The sequence below is a fragment of the Toxotes jaculatrix genome, chromosome 4, assembly GCF_017976425.1.
Source record: "Toxotes jaculatrix isolate fToxJac2 chromosome 4, fToxJac2.pri, whole genome shotgun sequence".
Lineage (NCBI taxonomy): Eukaryota > Metazoa > Chordata > Actinopteri > Toxotidae > Toxotes > Toxotes jaculatrix.
Window position 1 is genome coordinate 12,009,171 of NC_054397.1, and position 14,774 is coordinate 12,023,944.

A 14,774-nucleotide genomic window follows, 5' to 3' on the forward strand; every position below is an offset into this window, starting at 1 on the left:
CCCTTGTGATGAACCTCTGTCTGGTTCTGAACTTGTGTTGATTGTTGAAAATGGTGATGAAACTGTCTGTGAATCAGTAGTTTTGAAAAGTTGTGATGTCTTCTCTTGTTCCAAGGTTGTGTGAATAGCTGGCAAAGTGTCAGTGACTGGCCCTGTAGTTACAGTCCCTTGTGATGAACCTCTGTCTGGTTCTGAACTTGTGTTGATTGTTGAAAATGGTGATGTGGCTGGTAATTGACTTGACATCAGTGGCAGTGAAATTGTGCTGAGTGGTGGCAATATTGTATTTAGCTGTGTTTGACTTGAGGGGAGTGGAGCTGAAGTCTGGCTTACTGCTGATGAAGATGCAAGAGTTGTTGATGAAGATGTAATGCCAAATGGTAATGTGGAAACTGTCTGTGAATCAGTAGTTTTGAAAAGTTGTGATGTCTTCACTTGTACCAAGGTTGTGTGAATAGCTGGCAAAGTGTCAGTGACTGGCCCTGTAGTTACAGTCCCTTGTAATGAACTTGTGTCTGGTTCTGAACTTGTGTTGATTGTTGAAAATGGTGATGTGGCTGGTACTGGATTTGATGTCAGGGGCAGTGAAATTGTGCTGAGTGGTGGCAACCTTGTATTTAGTTTTGTTTGACTTGAGGGGAGTGGAGCTGAAGTCTGACTTACTGCTGTTGAAGATGCAACAGATGGTGATGAAGATGTAATGCCAAACGGTGAGGTGGAAACTGTTTGTGAATCAGTAGTTTTGAAAAGTTGTGATGTCTTCTCTTGTACCAAGGTTGTGTGAATAAAGGGCAAATTGTCAGTGAATGGCCCTGTAGTTGCAGTCCCTTGTGATGAACTGGTTAAGTCTGGTTCAGAACTTGTGTTGATTGTTGAAAATGGTGATGTGGCTGGTACTGGATTTGATGTCAGTGGTAGTGAAATTGTGTTGAGTGGTGGTAACCTTGTATTTAGTTGTGTTTGACTTGAGGGGAGTGGAGATGAAGTCTGACTTACTGCTAATGAAGATGCAAGAGTTGGTGATGAAGATGTAATGCCAAACGGTGATGTGGAAACTGTCTGTGAATCAGTAGTTTTGAAAAGTTGTGATGTCTTCTCTTGTTCCAATGTTGTTTGAATAGCTGGCAAAGTGTCAGTGACTGGCCCTGTAGTTACAGTCTCTTGTGATGAACTGGTTATGTCTGGTTCTGAATTTGTGTTGATTGTTGAAAATGGTGATGTGGCTGGTAATGGACTTGAAGCTTGTGGCAATAACATGCTGAGTGGTGGCAACCTTGTATTTAGTTGTGTTTGACTTGAGGGGAGTGGAGCTGAAGTACTGGCTGGCAAAGTGTCAGTGACTGGCCCTGTAGTTACAGTCCCTTGTGATGAATTTGTGTCTGGTTCTGAACCTGAGTTAATTGTTGAAAATGGTGATGTGGCTGGTACTGGATATGACGTCAGTGGTACTGACATTGTGCTGAGAGGTGGCAATCTTGTATTTTGCTGTGTTTGACTTGAAGGGAGTGGAGCTGAAGTCTGACTTACTGCTGATGAAGATGCAACAGTTGGTGATGAAGATGTAATGCCAAAAAGTGATGTGGAAACTGTCTGTGAATCAGTAGTTTTGAAAAGTTGTGATGTCTTCTCTTGTTCCAAGGTTGTTTCAATAGCTGGCAAAGTGTCAGTGACTGGTCTTGTAGTTACAGTCCTTTGTGATGAACTTGTGGTGTCTGGTTCTGAACTTGAGTTGATTGTTGAAAATGGTGATGTGTCTGGTAATTGACTTGACGTCAGTGGTAGTGAAAGTGTGCTGAGTGGTGGCATCCTTGTATTTAGCTGTGTTTGACTTGAGGGGAGTGGAGCTGACGTCTGGCTTACTGCTGATGAAGATGCAAGAGTTGGTGATGAAGATGTAATGCCAAACGGTGATGTGGAAACTGTCTGTGAATCAGTAGTTTTGAAAAGTTGTGATGTCTTCTCTTTTTCCAAGGTTGTGTGAATAGCTGGCAAAGTGTCAGTGACTGGCCCTGTAGTTACAGTCCCTTGTGATGAACCTCTGTCTGGTTCTGAACTTGTGTTGATTGTTGAAAATGGTGATGAAACTGTCTGTGAATCAGTAGTTTTGAAAAGTTGTGATGTCTTCTCTTGTTCCAAGGTTGTGTGAATAGCTGGCAAAGTGTCAGTGACTGGCCCTGTAGTTACAGTCCCTTGTGATGAACCTCTGTCTGGTTCTGAACTTGTGTTGATTGTTGAAAATGGTGATGAAACTGTCTGTGAATCAGTAGTTTTGAAAAGTTGTGATGTCTTCTCTTGTTCCAAGGTTGTGTGAATAGCTGGCAAAGTGTCAGTGACTGGCCCTGTAGTTACAGTCCCTTGTGATGAACCTCTGTCTGGTTCTGAACTTGTGTTGATTGTTGAAAATGGTGATGAAACTGTCTGTGAATCAGTAGTTTTGAAAAGTTGTGATGTCTTCTCTTGTTCCAAGGTTGTGTGAATAGCTGGCAAAGTGTCAGTGACTGGCCCTGTAGTTACAGTCCCTTGTGATGAACCTCTGTCTGGTTCTGAACTTGTGTTGATTGTTGAAAATGGTGATGTGGCTGGTAATTGACTTGACATCAGTGGCAGTGAAATTGTGCTGAGTGGTGGCAATATTGTATTTAGCTGTGTTTGACTTGAGGGGAGTGGAGCTGAAGTCTGGCTTACTGCTGATGAAGATGCATAAGTTGTTGATGAAGATGTAATGCCAAATGGTGATGTGGAAACTGTCTGTGAATCAGTAGTTTTGAAAAGTTGTGATGTCTTCACTTGTACCAAGGTTGTGTGAATAGCTGGCAAAGTGTCAGTGACTGGTCCTGTAGTTAAAATCCCTTGTGATGAACTTGTTGTTTCTGGTTCTGAACTTGTGTTGATTGTTGCAAATGGTGATGTGGCTGGTACTGGATTGGACATCAGTGGTACTGACATTGTGCTGAGAGGTGGCAATCTTGTATTTAGTTGTGTTTGACTTGAGGGGAGTGGAGCTGAAGTCTGACTTACTGCTGTTGAAGATGCAACAGTTGGTGATGAAGATGTAATGCCAAACGGTGATGTGGAAACTGTCTGTGAATCAGTAGTTTTGAAAAGTTGGGATGTCTTCACTTGTACCAAGGTTGTGTGAATAGCTGGCAAAGTGTCAGTGACTGGCCCTGTAGTTACAGTCCCTTGTAATGAACTTGTGTCTGGTTCTGAACTTGTGTTGATTGTTGAAAATGGTGATGTGGCTGGTAATGGACTTGAAGCTTGTGGCAATAACGTTTTACTGAGTGGTGGTAACCTTGTATTTAGTTGTGTTTGACTTGAGGGGAGTGGAGATGAAGTCTGACTTACTGCTAATGAAGATGCAAGAGTTGGTGATGAAGATGTAATGCCAAACGGTGATGTGGAAACTGTCTGTGAATCAGTAGTTTTGAAAAGTTGTGATGTCTTCTCTTGTTCCAATGTTGTTTGAATAGCTGGCAAAGTGTCAGTGACTGGCCCTGTAGTTACAGTCTCTTGTGATGAACTGGTTATGTCTGGTTCTGAATTTGTGTTGATTGTTGAAAATGGTGATGTGGCTGGTAATGGACTTGAAGCTTGTGGCAATAACATGCTGAGTGGTGGCAACCTTGTATTTAGTTGTGTTTGACTTGAGGGGAGTGGAGCTGAAGTACTGGCTGGCAAAGTGTCAGTGACTGGCCCTGTAGTTACAGTCCCTTGTGATGAATTTGTGTCTGGTTCTGAACCTGAGTTAATTGTTGAAAATGGTGATGTGGCTGGTACTGGATATGACGTCAGTGGTACTGACATTGTGCTGAGAGGTGGCAATCTTGTATTTTGCTGTGTTTGACTTGAAGGGAGTGGAGCTGAAGTCTGACTTACTGCTGATGAAGATGCAACAGTTGGTGATGAAGATGTAATGCCAAAAAGTGATGTGGAAACTGTCTGTGAATCAGTAGTTTTGAAAAGTTGTGATGTCTTCTCTTGTTCCAAGGTTGTTTCAATAGCTGGCAAAGTGTCAGTGACTGGTCTTGTAGTTACAGTCCTTTGTGATGAACTTGTGGTGTCTGGTTCTGAACTTGAGTTGATTGTTGAAAATGGTGATGTGTCTGGTAATTGACTTGACGTCAGTGGTAGTGAAAGTGTGCTGAGTGGTGGCATCCTTGTATTTAGCTGTGTTTGACTTGAGGGGAGTGGAGCTGACGTCTGGCTTACTGCTGATGAAGATGCAAGAGTTGGTGATGAAGATGTAATGCCAAACGGTGATGTGGAAACTGTCTGTGAATCAGTAGTTTTGAAAAGTTGTGATGTCTTCTCTTTTTCCAAGGTTGTGTGAATAGCTGGCAAAGTGTCAGTGACTGGCCCTGTAGTTACAGTCCCTTGTGATGAACCTCTGTCTGGTTCTGAACTTGTGTTGATTGTTGAAAATGGGGATGAAACTGTCTGTGAATCAGTAGTTTTGAAAAGTTGTGATGTCTTCTCTTGTTCCAAGGTTGTGTGAATAGCTGGCAAAGTGTCAGTGACTGGCCCTGTAGTTACAGTCCCTTGTGATGAACCTCTGTCTGGTTCTGAACTTGTGTTGATTGTTGAAAATGGTGATGAAACTGTCTGTGAATCAGTAGTTTTGAAAAGTTGTGATGTCTTCTCTTGTTCCAAGGTTGTGTGAATAGCTGGCAAAGTGTCAGTGACTGGCCCTGTAGTTACAGTCCCTTGTGATGAACCTCTGTCTGGTTCTGAACTTGTGTTGATTGTTGAAAATGGTGATGAAACTGTCTGTGAATCAGTAGTTTTGAAAAGTTGTGATGTCTTCTCTTGTTCCAAGGTTGTGTGAATAGCTGGCAAAGTGTCAGTGACTGGCCCTGTAGTTACAGTCCCTTGTGATGAACCTCTGTCTGGTTCTGAACTTGTGTTGATTGTTGAAAATGGTGATGTGGCTGGTAATTGACTTGACATCAGTGGCAGTGAAATTGTGCTGAGTGGTGGCAATATTGTATTTAGCTGTGTTTGACTTGAGGGGAGTGGAGCTGAAGTCTGGCTTACTGCTGATGAAGATGCATAAGTTGTTGATGAAGATGTAATGCCAAATGGTGATGTGGAAACTGTCTGTGAATCAGTAGTTTTGAAAAGTTGTGATGTCTTCACTTGTACCAAGGTTGTGTGAATAGCTGGCAAAGTGTCAGTGACTGGTCCTGTAGTTAAAATCCCTTGTGATGAACTTGTTGTTTCTGGTTCTGAACTTGTGTTGATTGTTGCAAATGGTGATGTGGCTGGTACTGGATTGGACATCAGTGGTACTGACATTGTGCTGAGAGGTGGCAATCTTGTATTTAGTTGTGTTTGACTTGAGGGGAGTGGAGCTGAAGTCTGACTTACTGCTGTTGAAGATGCAACAGTTGGTGATGAAGATGTAATGCCAAACGGTGATGTGGAAACTGTCTGTGAATCAGTAGTTTTGAAAAGTTGGGATGTCTTCACTTGTACCAAGGTTGTGTGAATAGCTGGCAAAGTGTCAGTGACTGGCCCTGTAGTTACAGTCCCTTGTAATGAACTTGTGTCTGGTTCTGAACTTGTGTTGATTGTTGAAAATGGTGATGTGGCTGGTAATGGACTTGAAGCTTGTGGCAATAACGTTTTACTGAGTGGTGGCAACCTTGTATTTAGTTGTGTTTGACTTGAGGGCAGTGAAATTGTGCTGAGTGGTGGCAACCTTGTATTTAGTTGTGTTTGACTTGTATTTAGTTGTGTTTGACTTGAGGGGAGTGGAGCTGAAGTCTGGCTTACTGCTGATGAAGATGCAAGAGTTGGTGATGAAGATGTAATGCCAAACGGTGAGGTGGAAACTGTTTGTGAATCAGTAGTTTTGAAAAGTTGTGATGTCTTCTCTTGTACCAAGGTTGTGTGAATAGAGGGCAAATTGTCAGTGAGTGGCCCTGTAGTTGCAGTCCCTTGTGATGAACTTGTTGTGTCTGGTTCTGAACTTGTGTTGATTGTTGAAAATGGTGATGTGGCTGGTAATTGACTTGACGTCAGTGGCAGTGAAATTGTGCTGAGTGGTGGCAATATTGTATTTAGCTGTGTTTGACTTGAGGGGAGTGGAGCTGAAGTCTGGCTCACTGCTGATGAAAATGCAAGAGTTGGTGATGAAGATGTAATGCCAAACGGTGAGGTGGAAACTGTTTGTGAATCAGTAGTTTTGAAAAGTTGTGATGTCTTCTCTTGTTCCAAGGTTGTTTGAATAGCTGGCAAAGTGTCAGTGACTGGTCCTGTAGTTACAGTCTCTTGTGATGAACTGGTTATGCCTGGTTCTGAACTTGTGTTGATTGTTGAAAATGGTGATGTGGCTGGTAATGGACTTGAAGCTTGTGGCAATAACGTGCTGAGTGGTGGCAACCTTGTATTTAGTTGTGTTTGACTTGAGGGGAGTGGAGCTGAAGTCTGACTTACTGCTGTTGAAGATGCAACGGTTGGTGATGAAGATGTAATGCCAAACGGGGAGGTGGAAACTTTTTGTGAATCAGTAGTTTTGAAATGTTGTGATGTCTTCTCTTGTTCCAAGGTTGTTTGAATAGCTGGCAAAGTGTCAGTGACTGGTCTTGTAGTTACAGTCCCTTGTGATGAACTTGTTGTGTCTGGTTCTGAACTTGTGTTGATTGTTGAAAATGGTGAAGTGTCTGGTAATTGACTTGACGTCAGTGGCAGTGAAATTGTGCTGAGTGGTGGCAACCTTGTATTTAGTTGTGTTTGACTTGAGGGGAGTGGAGCTGAAGTCTGACTTACTGCTGATGAAGATGCAAGAGTTGGTGATGAAGATGTAATGCCAAACGGTGAGGTGGAAACTGTTTGTGAATCAGTAGTTTTGAAAAGTTGTGATGTCGTCTCTTGTTCCAAGGTTGTTTGAATAGCTGGCAAAGTGTCAGTGACTGGTCCTGTAGTTACAGTCTCTTGTGATGAACTGGTTATGCCTGGTTCTGAACTTGTGTTGATTGTTGAAAATGGTGATGTGGCTGGTAATGGATTTGAAGCTTGTGGCAATAACGTGCTGAGTGGTGGCAACCTTGTATTTAGTTGTGTTTGACTTGAGGGGAGTGGAGCTGAAGTCTGACTTACGGCTGTTGAAGATGCAACGGTTGGTGATGAAGATGTAATGCCAAACGGTGAGGTGGAAACTGTTTGTGAATTTGTAGATTTGAAAAGTTGTGATGTCTTCTCTTGTTCCGAGGTTGTTTGAATAGCTGGCAAAGTGTCAGTGACTGGTCCTGTAGTTACAGTCCCTTGTGATGAACTTGTTGTTTCTGGTTCTGAACCTGAGTTGATTGTTGAAAATGGTGATGTGGCTGGTACTGGATATGACGTCAGTGGTACTGACATTGTGCTGAGAGGTGGCAATCTTGTATTTTGCTGTGTTTGACTTGAAGGGAGTGGAGCTGAAGTCTGACTTACTTCTGATGAAGATGCAACAGTTGGTGATGAAGATGTAATGCCAAAAGGTGATGTGGAAAATGTCTGTGAATCAGTAGTTTTGAAAAGTTGTGATGTCTTCTCTTTTTCCAAGGTTGTTTGAATAGCTGGCAAAGTGTCAGTGACTGGTCTTGTAGTTACAGTCCCTTGTGATGAACTTGTTGTGTCTGGTTCTGAACTTGTGTTGATTGTTGAAAATGGTGAAGTGTCTGCTAATTGACTTGACGTCAGTGGCAGTGAAATTGTGCTGAGTGGTGGCAACCTTGTATTTAGTTGTGTTTGACTTGAGGGGAGTGGAGCTGAAGTCTGACTTACTGCTGATGAAGATGCAAGAGTTGGTGATGAAGATGTAATGCCAAACGGTGAGGTGGAAACTGTTTGTGAATCAGTAGTTTTGAAAAGTTGTGATGTCGTCTCTTGTTCCAAGGTTGTTTCAATAGCTGGCAAAGTGTCAGTGACTGGTCCTGTAGTTACAGTCTCTTGTGATGAACTGGTTATGCCTGGTTCTGAACTTGTGTTGATTGTTGAAAATGGTGATGTGGCTGGTAATGGACTTGAAGCTTGTGGCAATAACGTGCTGAGTGGTGGCAACCTTGTATTTAGTTGTGTTTGACTTGAGGGGAGTGGAGCTGAAGTCTGACTTACGGCTGTTGAAGATGCAACGGTTGGTGATGAAGATGTAATGCCAAACGGTGAGGTGGAAACTGTTTGTGAATTTGTAGATTTGAAAAGTTGTGATGTCTTCTCTTGTTCCGAGGTTGTTTGAATAGCTGGCAAAGTGTCAGTGACTGGTCCTGTAGTTACAGTCCCTTGTGATGAACTTGTTGTTTCTGGTTCTGAACCTGAGTTGATTGTTGAAAATGGTGATGTGGCTGGTACTGGATATGACGTCAGTGGTACTGACATTGTGCTGAGAGGTGGCAATCTTGTATTTTGCTGTGTTTGACTTGAAGGGAGTGGAGCTGAAGTCTGACTTACTTCTGATGAAGATGCAACAGTTGGTGATGAAGATGTAATGCCAAAAGGTGATGTGGAAACTGTCTGTGAATCAGTAGTTTTGAAAAGTTGTGATGTCTTCTCTTGTTCCAAGGTTGTTTGAATAGCTGGCAAAGTGTCAGTGACTTGCCCTGTAGTTACAGTCCCTTGTGATGAACCTCTGTCTGGTTCTGAACTTGTGTTGATTGTTGAAAATGGTGATGTGGCTGGTAATTGACTTGACGTCAGTGGCAGTGAAATTGTGCTGAGTGGTGGCAATATTGTATTTAGCTGTGTTTGACTCGAGGGGAGTGGAGTTGAAGTCTGGCTTACTGCTGATGAAGATGCAAAAGTTGGTGATGAAGATGTAATGCCAAACGGTGATGTGGAAACTGTCTGTGAATCAGTAGTTTTGAAAAGTTGTGATGTCTTCTCTTGTTCCAAGGTTGTGTGAATAGCTGGCAAAGTGTCAGTGACTGGTCCTGTAGTTAAAATCCCTTGTGATGAACTTGTTGTTTCTGGTTCTGAACTTGTGTTGATTGTTGCAAATGGTGATGTGGCTGGTACTGGACTTGAATCTTTTGGCAATAACGTTTTGCTGAGTGGTGGCAACCTTGTATTTAGTTGTGTTTGACTTGAGGGCAGTGAAATTGTGCTGAGTGGTGGCAACCTTGTATTTAGTTGTGTTTGACTTGAGGGGAGTGGAGCTGAAGTCTGACTTACTGCTGTTGAAGATGCAACGGTTGGTGATGAAGATGTAATGCCAAACGGGGAGGTGGAAACTTTTTGTGAATCAGTAGTTTTGAAAAGTTGTGATGTCTTCTCTTGTTCCAAGGTTGTTTCAATAGCTGGCAAAGTGTCAGTGACTGGTCTTGTAGTTACAGTCCTTTGTGATGAACTTGTTGTGTCTGGTTCTGAACTTGTGTTGATTGTTGAAAATGGTGAAGTGTCTGGTAATTGACTTGACGTCAGTGGCAGTGAATTTGTGCTGAGTGGTGGCAACCTTGTATTTAGTTGTGTTTGACTTGAGGGGAGTGGAGCTGAAGTCTGGCTTACTGCTGATGAAGATGCAAGAGTTGGTGATGAAGATGTAATGCCAAACGGTGATGTGGAAACTGTCTGTGAATCAGTAGTTTTGAAAAGTTGTGATGTCTTCTCTTTTTCCAAGGTTGTGTGAATAGCTGGCAAAGTGTCAGTGACTGGCCCTGTAGTTACAGTCCCTTGTGATGAACTTGTGTCTGGTTCTGAACTTGTGTTGATTGTTGAAAATGGTGATGAAACTGTCTGTGAATCAGTAGTTTTGAATAGTTGTGATGTCTTCTCTTGTTCCAAGGTTGTGTGAATAGCTGGCAAAGTGTCAGTGACTTGCCCTGTAGTTACAATCCCTTGTGATGAACCTCTGTCTGGTTCTGAACTTGTGTTGATTGTTGAAAATGGTGATGTGGCTGGTAATTGACTTGACGTCAGTGGCAGTGAAATTGTGCTGAGTGGTGGCAATATTGTATTTAGCTGTGTTTGACTCGAGGGGAGTGGAGTTGAAGTCTGGCTTACTGCTGATGAAGATGCAAGAGTTGGTGATGAAGATGTAATGCCAAACTGTGATGTTGAAACTGTTTGTGAATCAGTAGTTTTGAAAAGTTGTGATGTCTTCTCTTGTTCCAAGGTTGTGTGAATAGCTGGCAAAGTGTCAGTGACTGGCCCTGTAGTTACAGTCCCTTGTGATGAACTTGTGTCTGGTTCTGAACCTGACTTGATTGTTGAAAAGGGTGATGTGGATGGTACTGGATTTGATGTCAGTGGTAGTGAAATTGTGCTAAGTGGTGGCAACCTTATGTTTTGTTGTGATTGACTTGAGGGGAGTGGAGCTGAAGTTTGACTTACTGCTGATGAAAATGCAAAAGTTGGTGATGAAGATGTAATGCCAAACGGTGATGTGGAAACTGTCTGTGAATCAGTAGTTTTGAAAAGTTGTGATGTCTTCTCTTGTTCCAAGGTTGTATGAATAGCTGGCAAAGTGTCAGTGACTGGTCCTGTAGTTAAGGTCCCTTGTGATGAACTTGTTTCTGGTTCTGAACTTGAGTTGATTGTTGAAAATGGTGATGTGTCTGGTAATTGACTTGACGTCAGTGGCAGTGAAATTGTGCTGAGTCGTTGCAACCTTGTATTTAGTTGTGTTTGACTTGAGGGGAGTGGAGCTGAAGTCTGACTTACTGCTGATGAAGAAGCAAGAGTTGGTGATGAAGATGTAATGCCAAACGGTGAGGTGGAAACTGTTTGTGAATCGGTAGTTTTGAAAAGTTGTGATGTCTTCTCTAGTTCCGAGGTTGTTTGAATAGCTGGCAAAGTGTCAGTGACTGGTCCTGTAGTTACAGTCCCTTGTGATGAACTTGTTGTGTCTGGTTCTGAACTTGTGTTGATTGTTGCAAATGGTGATGTGGCTGGTACTGGACTTGAATTTTGTGGCAATAACGTTGTGTTGAGTGGTGGCATCCTTGTATTTAGTTTTGTTTGACTTGAGGGGAGTGGAGCTGAAGTCTGGCTTACTGCTGATGAAGATGCAAGAGTTGGTGATGAAGATGTAATGCCAAACGGTGATGTTGAAACTGTTTGTGAATCAGTAGTTTTGAAACGTTGTGATGTCTTCTCTTGTTCCAACGTTGTGTGAATAGCTGAAGTCTGGCTTACTGCTGATGAAGATGCAAGAGTTGGTGATGAAGATGTAATGCCAAACGGTGATGTGGAAACTGTCTGTGAATCAGTAGTTTTGAAAAGTTGTGATGTCTTCTCTTTTTCCAAGGTTGTGTGAATAGCTGGCAAAGTGTCAGTGACTGGCCCTGTAGTTACAGTCCCTTGTGATGAACTTGTGTCTGGTTCTGAACTTGTGTTGATTGTTGAAAATGGTGATGAAACTGTCTGTGAATCAGTAGTTTTGAAAAGTTGTGATGTCTTCTCTTGTTCCAAGGTTGTGTGAATAGCTGGCAAAGTGTCAGTGACTTGCCCTGTAGTTACAGTCCCTTGTGATGACCCTCTGTCTGGTTCTGAACTTGTGTTGATTGTTGAAAATGGTGATGTGGCTGGTAATTGACTTGACGTCAGTGGCAGTGAAATTGTGCTGAGTGGTGGCAATATTGTATTTAGCTGTGTTTGACTCGAGGGGAGTGGAGTTGAAGTCTGGCTTACTGCTGATGAAGATGCAAGAGTTGGTGATGAAGATGTAATGCCAAACGGTGATGTTGAAACTGTTTGTGAATCAGTAGTTTTGAAAAGTTGTAATGTCTTCTCTTGTTCCAAGGTTGTGTGAATAGCTGGCAAAGTGTCAGTGACTGGCCCTGTAGTTACAGTCCCTTGTGATGAACTTGTGTCTGGTTCTGAACCTGACTTGATTGTTGAAAAGGGTGATGTGGATGGTACTGGATTTGATGTCAGTGGTAGTGAAATTGTGCTAAGTGGTGGCAACCTTATGTTTTGTTGTGATTGACTTGAGGGGAGTGGAGCTGAAGTTTGACTTACTGCTGATGAAAATGCAAAAGTTGGTGATGAAGATGTAATGCCAAACGGTGATGTGGAAACTGTCTGTGAATCAGTAGTTTTGAAAAGTTGTGATGTCTTCTCTTGTTCCAAGGTTGTATGAATAGCTGGCAAAGTGTCAGTGACTGGTCCTGTAGTTAAGGTCCCTTGTGATGAACTTGTTTCTGGTTCTGAACTTGAGTTGATTGTTGAAAATGGTGATGTGTCTGGTAATTGACTTGACGTCAGTGGCAGTGAAATTGTGCTGAGTCGTTGCAACCTTGTATTTAGTTGTGTTTGACTTGAGGGGAGTGGAGCTGAAGTCTGACTTACTGCTGATGAAGAAGCAAGAGTTGGTGATGAAGATGTAATGCCAAACGGTGAGGTGGAAACTGTTTGTGAATCGGTAGTTTTGAAAAGTTGTGATGTCTTCTCTAGTTCCGAGGTTGTTTGAATAGCTGGCAAAGTGTCAGTGACTGGTCCTGTAGTTACAGTCCCTTGTGATGAACTTGTTGTGTCTGGTTCTGAACTTGTGTTGATTGTTGCAAATGGTGATGTGGCTGGTACTGGACTTGAATTTTGTGGCAATAACGTTGTGTTGAGTGGTGGCATCCTTGTATTTAGTTTTGTTTGACTTGAGGGGAGTGGAGCTGAAGTCTGGCTTACTGCTGATGAAGATGCAAGAGTTGGTGATGAAGATGTAATGCCAAACGGTGATGTTGAAACTGTTTGTGAATCAGTAGTTTTGAAACGTTGTGATGTCTTCTCTTGTTCCAACGTTGTGTGAATAGCTGAAGTCTGGCTTCCTGCTGATGAAGATGCAAGACTTTGTGATGAAGATGTAATGCCAAACGGTGAGGTGGAAACTGTTTGTGAATCAATAGTTTTGAAAAGTTGTGATGTCTTCTCTTGTTCCAAGGTTGTGTGAATAGCTGGCAAAGTGTCAGTGACTGGTCCTGTAGTTAAAGTCCCTTGTGATGAACTTGTTGTTTCTGGTTCTGAACCTGAGTTGATTGTTGAAAATGGTGATGTGGCTGGTACTGGATTGGACATCAGTGGTACTGACATTGTGCTGAGAGGTGGCAATCTTGTATTTAGTTGTGTTTGACTTGAGGGGAGTGGAGCTGAAGTCTGGCTTACTGCTGATGAAGATGCAAGAGTTGGTGATGAAGATGTAATGCCAAACGGTGATGTTGAAACTGTTTGTGAATCAGTAGTTTTGAAAAGTTGTGATGTCTTCTCTTGTTCCAAGGTTGTGTGAATAGCTGGCAAAGTGTCAGTGACTGGTCCTGTAGTTACAGTCCCTTGTGATGAACTCGTTGTTTCTGGTTCTGAACCTGAGTTGATTGTTGAAAATGGTGATGTGGCTGATACTGGATTTGATGTCAGCGGTAGTGAAATTGTGCTGAGTGGTGGCAACCTTGTACTTTGTTGTGTTTGACTTGAGGGGAGTGGAGCTGAAGTCTGACTTACTGCTGTTGAAGATGCAAGAGTTGGTGATGAAGATGTAATGCCAAAAGGTGAGGTTGAAACTGTTTGTGAATCAGTAGTTTTGAAAAGTTGTGATGTCTTCTCTTGTTCCAAGGTTGTGTGAATAGCTGGCAAAGTGTCAGTGACTTGTCCTGTAGTTACAGTCCCTTGTGATGAACTTGTTGTGTCTGGTTCTGAACTTGCGTTTCTTGTGTTGATTATTGAAAAAGGTGATGTTGCTGGTAATAGACTTGATGCCAGTGGTAGTGAAATTGTGCTGAGTGGTGGCAACCTTGTATTTAGTTGTGTTTGACTTGAGGGGAGTGGAGCTGAAGTCTGACTTACTGCTGATGAAGATGTAGCAAGTGATGATGAAGATAATGAAGCTTGTGGGGCTGAGCTGGATTCAAGTGGTTGCGAGGTTGTCCTAAATAATGGTGAAGTTAAACTTAGCTGTGATGAAATTGCAATGTTTGTTACTGGGGACAGAACTCCTGTTGTTGAAGTATTTATAAGGCTGACACGTGAAGTTTCACTGTCTGGTGGCAAATTTGTTATGGCTGATGATGAAGTTGTCTTCACTAATTTTGAAGTTTGCATGAGTAGTGTTGATGAATACATAGCTTGTGGACTTTTGTTGACAGTAGGAGAATTTGCAGGCAATGCACTGAAATGAATGAGCATAGAAGTGCTGTTGACTGGCAGTGATGTCAATAAAGTTGCGTTGTTTTGTGGTAAACTGTCACTGGCCGAAGTTGTGATTGGTTGTGAACTTGAGTTGTTTGGATGCAGACTTGTAAGTGAGGCAGAACTTGAACCTAGTACTGAAGTTTTAGTGGCTGGCAGTGAGGTTGAATCAAGCAGTGATGATGTTTTATGGTCTGAGGCTGATGAGGCTGCAATGAATGATGATGAAACTGTGACTTCTGACACATTTGTGTTGATTGGTGGCAAAGTGGTACTAAGTGGTGCTGGACTTAAACCAAGTTGTGGTGAAGTTGGAGGGATTTTTGGTGAGGCTTTATTGTTGTGTGATGAAGTTGCACTGTGAGATGAGGGGCTGGAAGATGCTGAAAATACAGTCAAGTCATGAGCTTGATGGTGGTAGGATGACTGTAGAGTTGAATTTTGTATTAAATAGTGATGCTGTAGCAAATCCATATAGTTGAGTGCATTGCATTGTAACATTTTCACGTATATATATTTAAAAAAAAAACTCTAACTTTAAAATATGTAGTATGAAATCTTATTTATTGCAAATATAGATGATATGTTGATGCTGAGGGAGAAATCTGATCTGGAAGCAGCAGCCACCAAAGCTTCAAACATATAATTGGTAGTGACTATACATCACTGAAAAAAGGCAA

The 14,774-nt window shown here is 42.3% G+C and overlaps 1 protein-coding gene across 1 annotated transcript in view; it reads right to left on the reverse strand.

The window, feature by feature from the left end:
• The window catches only part of LOC121180074 (putative GPI-anchored protein pfl2), a 38,391-nt gene that overhangs the window by 23,166 nt on the left and 451 nt on the right, over positions 1–14,774 (reverse strand). The window lies entirely within an intron of this gene.